Raw genomic sequence first — 10,807 nt, 5'->3', positions numbered from 1 at the left:
CATATATTTGGCGCAGAACTCTGTCGCCTTCAGTGCATATTTAACCTTAGTGACATTAATTAATTTTAGCCTTAACCCCTTAGTGCCGGCCCCATAGTGTTTTTACGTCCTGCCGTTGCAGCGTGAGCGTCAGCTGTTTATTACATCATACTGGCATTACATCATACTGCAGGAGCGCTCAAAGCATCACTGGTTGTGGTCCTCTAGGACAGTGGTGACGAACCTATGGCACGCGTGCCGGAGGCGGCAGGCAGAGCCCTTCCTACTGGCACGCGCCCCATCGGCCGCTCACCACTTGTGAATACCAGCAGGGGCCGAGGCTCCCCTGCCGGCATTCACAAACGGCACTGCTAGCCGCGCTGATCCCGGCACACACTGACTTCAGTGTGCAGCAGGAATCCCTCTCCCCCCTGCCCCAACGTCTCCTACTACTTGGTCCTGCCGGGAGGGGGGAGGCGTCCAGCAGAGTGTGTGTCAGTGTGTGGCGGGAGCATATTAACACTTTCTTCCCCACTTCTGCAGCAATCAGCAATTCCCAGCAACCTGATCGGTAATTCCCAGCAAACAAATCAGGTTGCTGGGAATTACCTATTGAGGCAGAAGTGGGTAAGAAAAAGTTAATATGCATGCCGGACCATCGCTGACCAGAAGAGGAGCTGAGCTTCCGGGAGGAGGGGGAGGAGGAGGAGGTAAGTATGTGGGTCTCGGGAGGGGCACTGTGGGGTGTCACTACTGCACTGTGGGGCCGCTGGGGGTGTGTCAATACTGCACTGGGAGGCCGCTGGAGGGGTGTCACTACTGCACTGGGGGTTGTCCCTACTGCACTGGGGGGCCACTGGAGGGTGTCCCTAATGCACTGGGGGCCACTGGGGGGGGGTGTCCCTAATGCACTGAGGGGCAGCTGGGGGGGGGGTGTCACTACTGCACTGAGGGGCAGCCGGGGGTGTGTCACTACTGCACTGGGGGGCAGCTGGGGGGTGTCACTACTGCACTGGGGGGCAGCTGGGGGGGTGTCACTACTGCACTGGGGGGCAGCTGGGGGGGTGTCACTACTGCACTGGAGGGCAGCTGGGGGGGTGTCACTACTGCACTGGAGGGCAGCTGGGGGGGTGTCACTACTGCACTGGGGGGCAGCTGGGGGGTGTCACTACTGCACTGGGGGGCAGCTGGGGGGTGTCACTACTGCACTGGGGGGCAGCTGGGGGGGTGTCACTACTGCACTGGGGGGCAGCTGGGGGGGTGTCACTACTGCACTGGGGGGCCGCTGGGGGGGTGTCACTACTGCACTGGGGGGCCGCTGGGGGGGTGTCACTACTGCACTGGGGGGCCGCTGGCGGTGTGTCACTACTGCACTGGGGGGCCGCTGGCAGGTGTCCCTAATGCACTGGGGACCGCTGGGGGGGTCACTATTATCGCTGTGCGGTGGGGGACACTATTACCGCTAGGGCCGCTGTTGGGTGGGGGTCACTATCACTGCTGGGGCCGCTGTGATGTGGGGTTCACTATTATTGCTGGGGGGTGGGGGTCACTATTACTGCTGGGTGGGGGTCACTATTATCGCTGGAGGTGCTGGGGGGCGGGAGTGTCACTATTACCGCTGGGGCTGCTGGGTGGTGGGGGTCACTATTATCACTCTGGGGGGGGTCACTATTCCCGCTGGGGCCGCTGTGGGGTGGGGGTCACTATTACCGCTGGGGCCGCTGTGGGGTGGGGGTCACTATTACCGCTGGAGCCGCTGTGGGGTGGGGGTCACTATTAACCCTGGGGCTGCTGGGAGGTGTCACTATTACCGCTGGGGCTGCTGTGTGGTGGGGGTCAGTCACTATTACCGCTGGGGCCGCTGTGATGTGGGGGTCACTATTACCGCTGGGGCTGCTGGGGTGGGTGTCACTATTACCACTGGGGTATGTTTACATGTGGCGGAAATGGGCAGGGCTGTTTCAAAATAGATCGGGTGCAGATTTCGACAACTTTTTGGATGCGGAAATGCTGCAGAATTTTCCACAGAAATTTCCGCTGAGTACATTCTGCAGCATTTCTGCATCCAAAGAGCAGTCAAAATCTGCTCCCTGTCTATTTAGAAACTGCCCTTTCCTTTTTAGAACGATGGAGGTACAATTATACGTCGTGATAAGCCCCGCCCCCTGATGTGTTGGCACTTTGCGATAAATAAGTGGGTTTTAGGTTGCAGTTTGGGCACTCGGTCTCTAAAAGGTTCGCCATAACTGCTCTAGGAGAACAAAAAGAAAGTGTAAAAATAAGATCAAAAAAATGTTACTAATAGAGATGAGCGAACGTACTCGTCCGAGCTTGATACTCTTTCGAGTATTAGCGTGTTCGAGATGCTCGTTACTAGAGGCGAGCACCACGCGATGTTCGAGTTACTTTCACTTTCATCTCTGAGACATTAGCGCGCTTTTCTGGCCAATAGAAAGACAGGGAAGGCATTACAACTTCCCCCTGCGACGTTCAAGCCCTATACCACCCCCCTGCAGTGAGTGGCTGGCGAGATCAGGTGTCACCCGAGTATATAAATCGGCCCCTCCCGCGGCTCGCCACAGATGCATTCTGACAGAGATCAGGGAAAGTGCTGCTGGTGCCGGAGCTGCTATAGGGAGAGTGTTAGGAGTGATTTTAGGCTTCAAGAACCCCAACGGTCCTTCTTAGGGCCGCATCTGACCATGTGCAGTACTGTTGAGGCTGCTTTTTGCAGTGTTGCACTTTTTTTTTTTTTTGTATATCGGCGGCGCAGAGCATTGCGTCCTGCAGTAATTTTACATAGTCCAGGGCCAGTAGTGGTGGTGAGGCAGGGACAGTGAAAGACATATCCAGTCTATATAGGCAGTGGGCTTTTCCAAAAAAATTTGGGAAAAAAAATCTATTTGGGCTGCCTGTGACCGTCCTGACTGTACTGCGTCTCTGCTGGGAGTAGTTGTCCTAATTCAAACGCAGCCAGCTAAGTGTTACAGCAGCCTTGCGCAAAATTCTTTCCTGCTTCTGCTGTGCGTTCCGTAAGCGAAGTCAGCCTCCAACCACAGGCCAATAAGCGGCACATTTAATTACAGCGTTCTGTTTCTGCACTACTGGTAATACACCATGCTGAGGGGTAGGGGTAGGCCTAGAGGACGTGGACGCGGCCGAGGACGCGGAGGCCCAAGTCAGGGTGTGGGCACAGGCCGAGCTCCTGATCCAGGTGTATCGCAGCCGACTGCTGCGGGATTAGGAGAGAGGCACGTTTCTGGCGTCCCCACATTCATCTCACAATTAATGGGTCCACGCGGTAGACCTTTATTAGAAAATGAGCAGTGTGAGCAGGTCCTGTCGTGGATGGCAGAAAGTGCATCCAGCAATCTATCGACCACCCAGAATTCTGCGCCGTCCACTGCTGCAACTCTGAATCCTCTGGCTGCTGCTCCTCCTTCCTCCCAGCCTCCTCACTCCATTACAGTGACACATTCTGAGGAGCAGGCAGACTCCCAGGAACTGTTCTCGGGCCCCTGCCCAGAATGGGCAGCAATGGTTCCGAATCCTCTCCCACTGGCGGAGTTTGTCGTCACCGATGCCCAACCTTTGGAAAGTTCCCGGGGTTCGGGGGATGAGGCTGGGGACTTCTGGCAACTGTTTCAAGAGCTTTCAGTGGGTGAGGAGGACGATGACGATGAGACACAGTTGTCTATCACTCAGGTAGTAGTAATTGGAGTAAGTCCGAGGGAGGAGCGCACAGAGGATTTGGAGGAAGAGCAGCAGGATGATGAGGTGACTGACCCCACCTGGTTTACTACGCCTACTGAGGACAGGTCTTCAGAGGGGGAGGCAAGTGCAGCAGCAGGGCAGGTTGGAAGAGGCAGTGCGGTGACCAGGGGTAGAGGCAGGGCCAGACCGAATAATCCACCAACTGTTTCCCAAAGCGCCCCCTCGCGCCATGCTACCCTGCAAAGGCCGAGGTGCTCAAAGGTGTGGCAGTTTTTCACTGAGAGTGCAGACGACCGACGAACAGTGGTGTGCAACCTTTGTCGCGCCAAGATCAGCCAGGGAGCCACCACCACCAGCCTCACCACCACCAGCATGCGCAGACATATGATGGCCAAGCACCCCACAAGGTGGGACGAAGGCCGTTCACCGCCTCCGGTTTGCACTGCTGCCTCTCCCCCTGTGCCCCAACCTGCCACTGAGATCCAACCCCCCTCTCAAGACACAGGCACTACCGTCTCCTGGCCTGCACCCACACCCTCACCTCCGCTGTCCTCGGCCCCATCCACCAATGTCTCTCAGCGCACCATCCAGCCGTCGCTAGCGCAAGTGTTGGAGCGCAAGCGCAAGTACGCCGCCACGCACCCGCACGCTCAAGCGTTAAACGTGCACATAGCCAAATTTATCAGCCTGGAGATGCTGCCATATAGGGTTGTGGAAACGGAGGCTTTCAAAGGTATGATGGCGGCGGCGGCCCTGCGCTACTCAGTTCCCAGTCACCACTACTTTTCCCGATGTGCCGTCCCAGCCCTGCACGACCACGTCTCCCGCAACATTGTACGCGCCCTCACCAGCGCGGTTACTGCCAAGGTCCACTTAACAACGGACAGGTGGACAAGCACAGGCGGGCAGGGCCACTATATCTCCCTGACGGCACATTGGGTGAATTTAGTGGAGGCTGGGACAGAGTCAGAGCCTGGGACCGCTCACGTCCTACCCACCCCCAGAATTGCGGGCCGCAGCTCGGTGGTGGTATCTGCGGCGGTGTATGCTTCCTCCACTAAACCACCCTCCTCTTACGCAACCTCTGTCTCGCAATCAAGATGTGTCAGCAGCAGCACGTCGCCAGCAGTCGGTGTCGCGCGGCACGGCAGCACAGCGGTGGGCAAGCGTCAGCAGGCCGTGCTGAAACTACTCAGCTTAGGAGAGAAGAGGCACACAGCCCACGAACTGCTGCAGGGTCTGACAGAGCAGACCGACCGCTGGCTTGCGCCGCTGAGCCTCCAACCGGGCATGGTCGTGTGTGACAACGGCCGTAACTTGGTGGCGGCTCTGCAGCTCGGCAGCCTCACGCACGTGCCATGCCTGGCCCACGTCTTTAATTTGGTGGTTCAGCGCTTTCTGAAAAGCTACCCACGCTTGTCAGACCTGCTCGGAAAGGTGCGCCGGCTCTGCGCACATTTCCGCAAGTCCCACACGGACGCTGCCACCCTGCGCACCCTGCAACATTGGTTTTATCTGCCAGTGCACCGACTGCTGTGCGATGTGCCCACACGGTGGAACTCTACGCTTCACATGTTGGCCAGGCTCTATGAGCAGCGTAGAGCTATATTGAAATACCAACTCCAACATGGGCGGCGCAGTGGGAGTCAGCCTCCTCAATTCTTTACAGAAGAGTGGGCCTGGTTGGCAGACATCTGCCAGGTCCTTGGAAACTTTGAGGAGTCTACCCAGATGGTGAGCGGCGATGCTGCAATCATTAGCGTCACCATTCCTCTGCTAGCCTCTTGAGAAGTTCCCTGCAAAGCATAAAGGCAGACGCTTTGCGCTCGGAAACAGAGGCGGGGGAAGACAGTATGTCGCTGGATAGTCAGAGCACCCTCCTGTCTATATCTCAGCGCGTTGAGGAGGAGGAGGAGCATGAGGAGGATGAGGAGGAGGGGGAAGAGACAGCTTGGCCCACTGCTGAGGGTACCCATGCTGCTTGCCTGTCATCCTTTCAGCGTGTATGGCCAGAGGAGGAGGAGGAGGATCCTGAAAGTGATCTTCCTAGTGAGGACAGCCATGTGTTGCGTACAGGTACCCTGGCACACATGGCTGACTTCATGTTAGGATGCCTTTCTCGTGACCCTCGCGTTACACGCATTCTGGCCACTACAGATTACTGGGTGTACACACTGCTCGACCCATGGTATAAGGAGAACCTTTCCAATCTCATACCCGAAGAGGAAAGGGGTTCAAGAGTGATGCTATACCACAGGACCCTGGTGGACAAACTGATGGTAAAATTCCCATCCGACAGCGCTAGTGGCCGAAGGCGCAGTTCCGAGGGCCAGGTAGCAGGGGAGGCGCATAGATCAGGCAGCATGTACAGCACAGGCAGGGGAACACTCTCTAAGGCCTTTGACAGCTTTCTGGCTCCCCAGCAAGACTGGATGCCTTTCTCGTGACCCTCGCGTTACACGCTTTCTGGCCACTACGGATTACTGGGTGTACACACTGCTCGACCCACGGTATAAGGAGAACCTTTCCACAATCACAATGGGATATATTTATGTACCGCCGGTGGGTTCCAGGGAGCCACCCATGCTGTCGGTCCACACGGAGTTGTAACTGCATGTGTCCACTTCTAAAGAACCCCAGTCTGACTGGGGCATGCAGTGTTGGCCGAAGCCCACCTGCATTAAACATGACATTACCTCAGCTCTGCTGGGCACTGCAATGGGATATATTTATGTACCGCCGGTGGGTTCCAGGGAGCCACCCATGCTGTCGGTCCACACGGAGTTGTAACTGCATGTGTCCACTTCTAAAGAACCCCAGTCTGACTGGGGCATGCAGTGTGGGCCGAGCCCACCAGCATTAAACATGACATTACCTCAGCTGTGCTGGGCAATGCAATGGGATTTATTTATGTACCGCCTGTGGCTTCCTGGGACCCTCCCATGCTGTCGGTCCACACGGACTTCACAATAGGGAGTTGTACCTGCCTGTGTCTACTTATAAAGAACCCCAGTCTGACTGGGGCATGCAGTGTGGGCCGAAGCCCACCTGCATTAAACATGACATTACCTCAGCTGTGAGGGGCAATGCAATGGGATATATTTATGTACCGCCGGTGGCTTCCTGGCACCCACCCATGCTGTCGGTCCACAGGGACTTCACAATAGGGAGTTGTACCTGCCTGTGTCTATGAATTAAAAACCCCGGTCAGGTTGAGGCATGCAGTGTGGGCCGAAGCCCACCTGCATTTAATCTGACGTTAGCTCTGCTGTCCAGGGCACTGCAATGGGATACATTTATGTACAGCCGGTGGGTTCCTGGGAGCCACCCATGCTGTGGGTGCACACGGAATTCCCATTGCGGAGTTGTACCTGCCTGTGACTATTTATAAAAAACCGCGGTCTGACTGGGGCATGCAGACACCTTGACAGAATGAATAGTGTGGCACATAGGTTCCCCATTGCTATGCCCACGTGTGCAGCTCCAGATGAAGGTGGCACAGGATTATATTTCTCATTGCTTCTGTACAGCATTGTGGGCTATCGCCCCGCCCCTTTTAAAGAGGGTCGCTGCCTAGCCGTGCCAACCCTCTGCAGTGTGTGCCTGCGGTTCCTCCTCATGGCAGACGCACTTATAAATAGACATGAGGGTGGTGTGGCATGAGGGCAGCTGAAGGCTGCGCAGGGACACTTTGGTGTGCGCTGTGGACACTGGGTCGTGCGGGGGGGGGGGGGGGGTTGGGCAGCATGTAACCCAGGAAAAGTGGCAGCGGAGTGTCATGCAGGCAGGGATTGTGCTTTGTTGGAGGTAGTGTGGTGCTTAGCTAAGGTATGCATTGCTAATGAGGGCTTTTCAGAAGTAAAAATTGTTGGGAGGGGGGGCCACTCTTGCCGCTATTGTGGCTTAATAGTGGGACCTGGGAACTTGAGATGCAGCCCAACATGTAGCCCCTCGCCTGCCCTATCCGTTGCTGTGTCGTTCCCATCACTTTCTTGAATTGCCCAGATTTTCACAAATGGAAACCTTAGCGAGCATCGGCGATATACAAAAATGCTCGGGTCGCCCATTGACTTCAATGGGGTTCGTTACTCGAAACGAACCCTCGAGCATTGCGAAAATTTTGTCCCGAGTAACGAGCACCCGAGCATTTTGGTGCTCGCTCATCTCTATTTACTAATTATTAAAAAAAAAAAAAGTAATAAAAGTTCCCCAAAAAATCCTTTTGCCATATTTGCAATAAAAAGGTAAAAATAATAAACCAAAAATACGTGTTTTGCGTCGCTGCATCCGTAAAAGTCTGATCTATCAAAGTAAGGGCTTAGTCACATGGGCGTTTGTAAGCCCGATTTGCAGATGCGCTTGTGATCTGCGTCTATATATACCCAATGCTTTGCAATGGGATCTGTCACATGTCCGTTTTTATGTGGATGTTCCGAAAATTATGACATGATTCGCAGAACGCATGTAACTGCATTCTGTGCAAATCGTTCTTGTATAGCCGCTCAGTGGGGCCTGCGGCAGCAGCACCGACCCCATTGAGAACATATACTAAAGATCGTTCTCCTCTGTCACAGCTGTGGCAGAGGAGAACGATGTTCTCCCATTGAAGTCAATGGAGCCGGCAATACAGCCGCCGGCTCCATTGAAAGCAATAGGCTGCCAGCAAGCGCTGTATTAATTTTCGGGGAGGGGCTTCAAATATAAGCCCTTCCCTGAAAAGCATCTAAAAAAGTGTAAAAAATAAAAAAAATATATACACCTTTTTGCAGCTGCTGGAGATCAGCCGCATCCCCAGGAACGGTTAGGGGCTGGTATGAACTTTACTTGAATAAACTTGCAGTAAACTATTATTACAAGGCAATTTAGGTATAGTCTTCACAGTGCAGGCAAGAAAAGAGATCAGAGGCCAGGAAGGAGACACAGGAGGACACCGGTCCTGCAGTCTACGTTATCTGTCAGATACCACTCCTGGAAAAGGAACGCTTCGGAGGAAAAAAGGGGGAAGGCTCACTCCACAGACACTCTGGCAGCAATTATTGACTTTCAGTATTTTCACCCCGCTCTGTAGACACATGGGTGTGACAATTATCGAGCGTACTTCTACGCGGTGATCCTGACTCTGGACGGCTGCGTAGGAAAACTTGAAGACTTAATTATTTAGTACCTCTGCACTGGCCTTGTCAGGGATAGTGATTACTCACAGATGCTCGCTCTCTGATCTGGGGGAGGGGGGGGGGGGGTTCACGCCACTCATATCCAGAATGCAGTCTCTATGGGATATCTCTTCTTAGCTTCCATCTTCACCACAAGGAAGCTGAAGGTGCTTTAGTGTGGCTCTGTGTTAGGTGGCAAGATGGAACCTCAACTCAAGATGGAACTCCTTTCCCACTCTCATTCACTCCTATTTATACCTTCACTCATACCACATGACATGACAGGCTGATACATTTAAAGGCAGATTATGATTTTATTAAAGTTAACCTCTCAAGCGCCGTAGCTGTGCAACACACACACACTGGATATGACATAACAGGCTTGCACAGTGACCTATGTATGACAATTATAGAGGGGACAAGGATGATGTACTGGGCCATTACATATGTATCCCGGCTGTAGCATGGGCCCAAGCTCGGGTGAGTTTTGCAGGGGGAAATTTTAGCCGCATGGGCCTGACTAGTGCCTTCCATTATATAAGGCACTAGTCAGGCCCCACATGGAATACTGTGCACAGTTCTGGTCATTGGTGCTCAGGAAAGATGTTACAGTACTGGAGGGGGTTCAAAGAAGGGCAACTAAACTAATAAATGGAATGAAGGGACTGGAATACCCAGAGAGGCTAGAAAAATTGGGATAATTTACTCTGGAAAAAATACGGCTAAGAGGCGATCAAATAACTATGTATAAGTACATGAGGGGACAATACAATGATCTCTCCCATGATCTGTTTACACCCAGGACTGCGACGGTAACAAGAGGGCATCCGCTACGTCTAGAGGAAAGCAGGTTTTATCACCAACATAGAAAAGGGTTCTTTACTGTAAGAGCAGTTAGAGTGTGGAACTCTCTGCCTGAGGAAGTGGTGATGGCAAAATCCATAGAGGAGTTTAAAAGGGGACTTGATGTCTTTCTGGAGAGGAAGGATATTATAGGTTATAAATCTTAGGTTAATTGTTAATTCAGGTTTACAGGCAGGTAGGAAATATTAGGGGTTGATCCAGGGAACAGTCTGATTGCCATTAGGGAGTTGGGAAGGAATTTTTCCCCCAAAAAGGGCTAATTGGCTTCTGCTCTTGTTTTTTTTTTTGCCTTCCTCTGGATCAACATAGGAGTATAGACAGGCTGGACTAGATGGACATTGTCTTCATTTGGCCTAACGAGCTATGTTACTATGTTACTATGACAAGAGGATGCACATAACCAATGCAGTAAGGGTCTCTCTGGTCTCGTGGCTCTCGACCGGAAATCTCTCAAGAGGCATTCATTAGTCATAAGATCCAGTGCTGTGCATCACGACAGATGCCAGCGCAAGAGGCTGGGAAGCACGTGTATGGGAGCTTTATCTTCAGGGGATCTGGTCGCAGAGGATAAGTACACAGTCCTCAAACATCACAGAGCTTTTAGCAGTCTGGAAATCCCTACAGAAAATAGAAGGGGTCATCTGGGGCAGATATCTGAAGATCTTATCGGACAATGTGACGGCAGTGGCCCACTTTCAGTGTCAAGAAAGGACAAGATGCGCAAGGCCTTGCAAAATATAGCACAAAAAAATCTTTTTGTGGGCACAGAAAATATCTTATCGATCTCAGCCATCCATCTAAGAGAGGTTCTAAACCAAAAGGCAGATTTCCTAAGCAGGTAGCATTTAGATCCAGGAGAATGGTACCTCTCACTGGAGGTCTTCAGTGCGCTCATGATCAGATGGCGAACACCACACACAGATCTCTTTGTGACGAGAAAAAAATCGCAAATTGAAAAAATTCGCTCAGTCCAAGAGATCACCCCACAGCAATAGATGCCCTGACGCAGGACTGGGGCCAGGGACTAGTTTGTGTTTCCTCCAATTCCTTTGATTCGAGGAGTCCTTCAGAGGTTTTGCTGCCAGAGGTTCACCATT

Source organism: Eleutherodactylus coqui, chromosome 1, assembly GCF_035609145.1.
Source record: "Eleutherodactylus coqui strain aEleCoq1 chromosome 1, aEleCoq1.hap1, whole genome shotgun sequence".
In the NCBI taxonomy this organism is placed as follows: domain Eukaryota; kingdom Metazoa; phylum Chordata; class Amphibia; order Anura; family Eleutherodactylidae; genus Eleutherodactylus; species Eleutherodactylus coqui.
The sequence above is the reverse complement of the archived record's forward strand: the minus strand, read 5'-3'. Positions refer to the sequence as shown.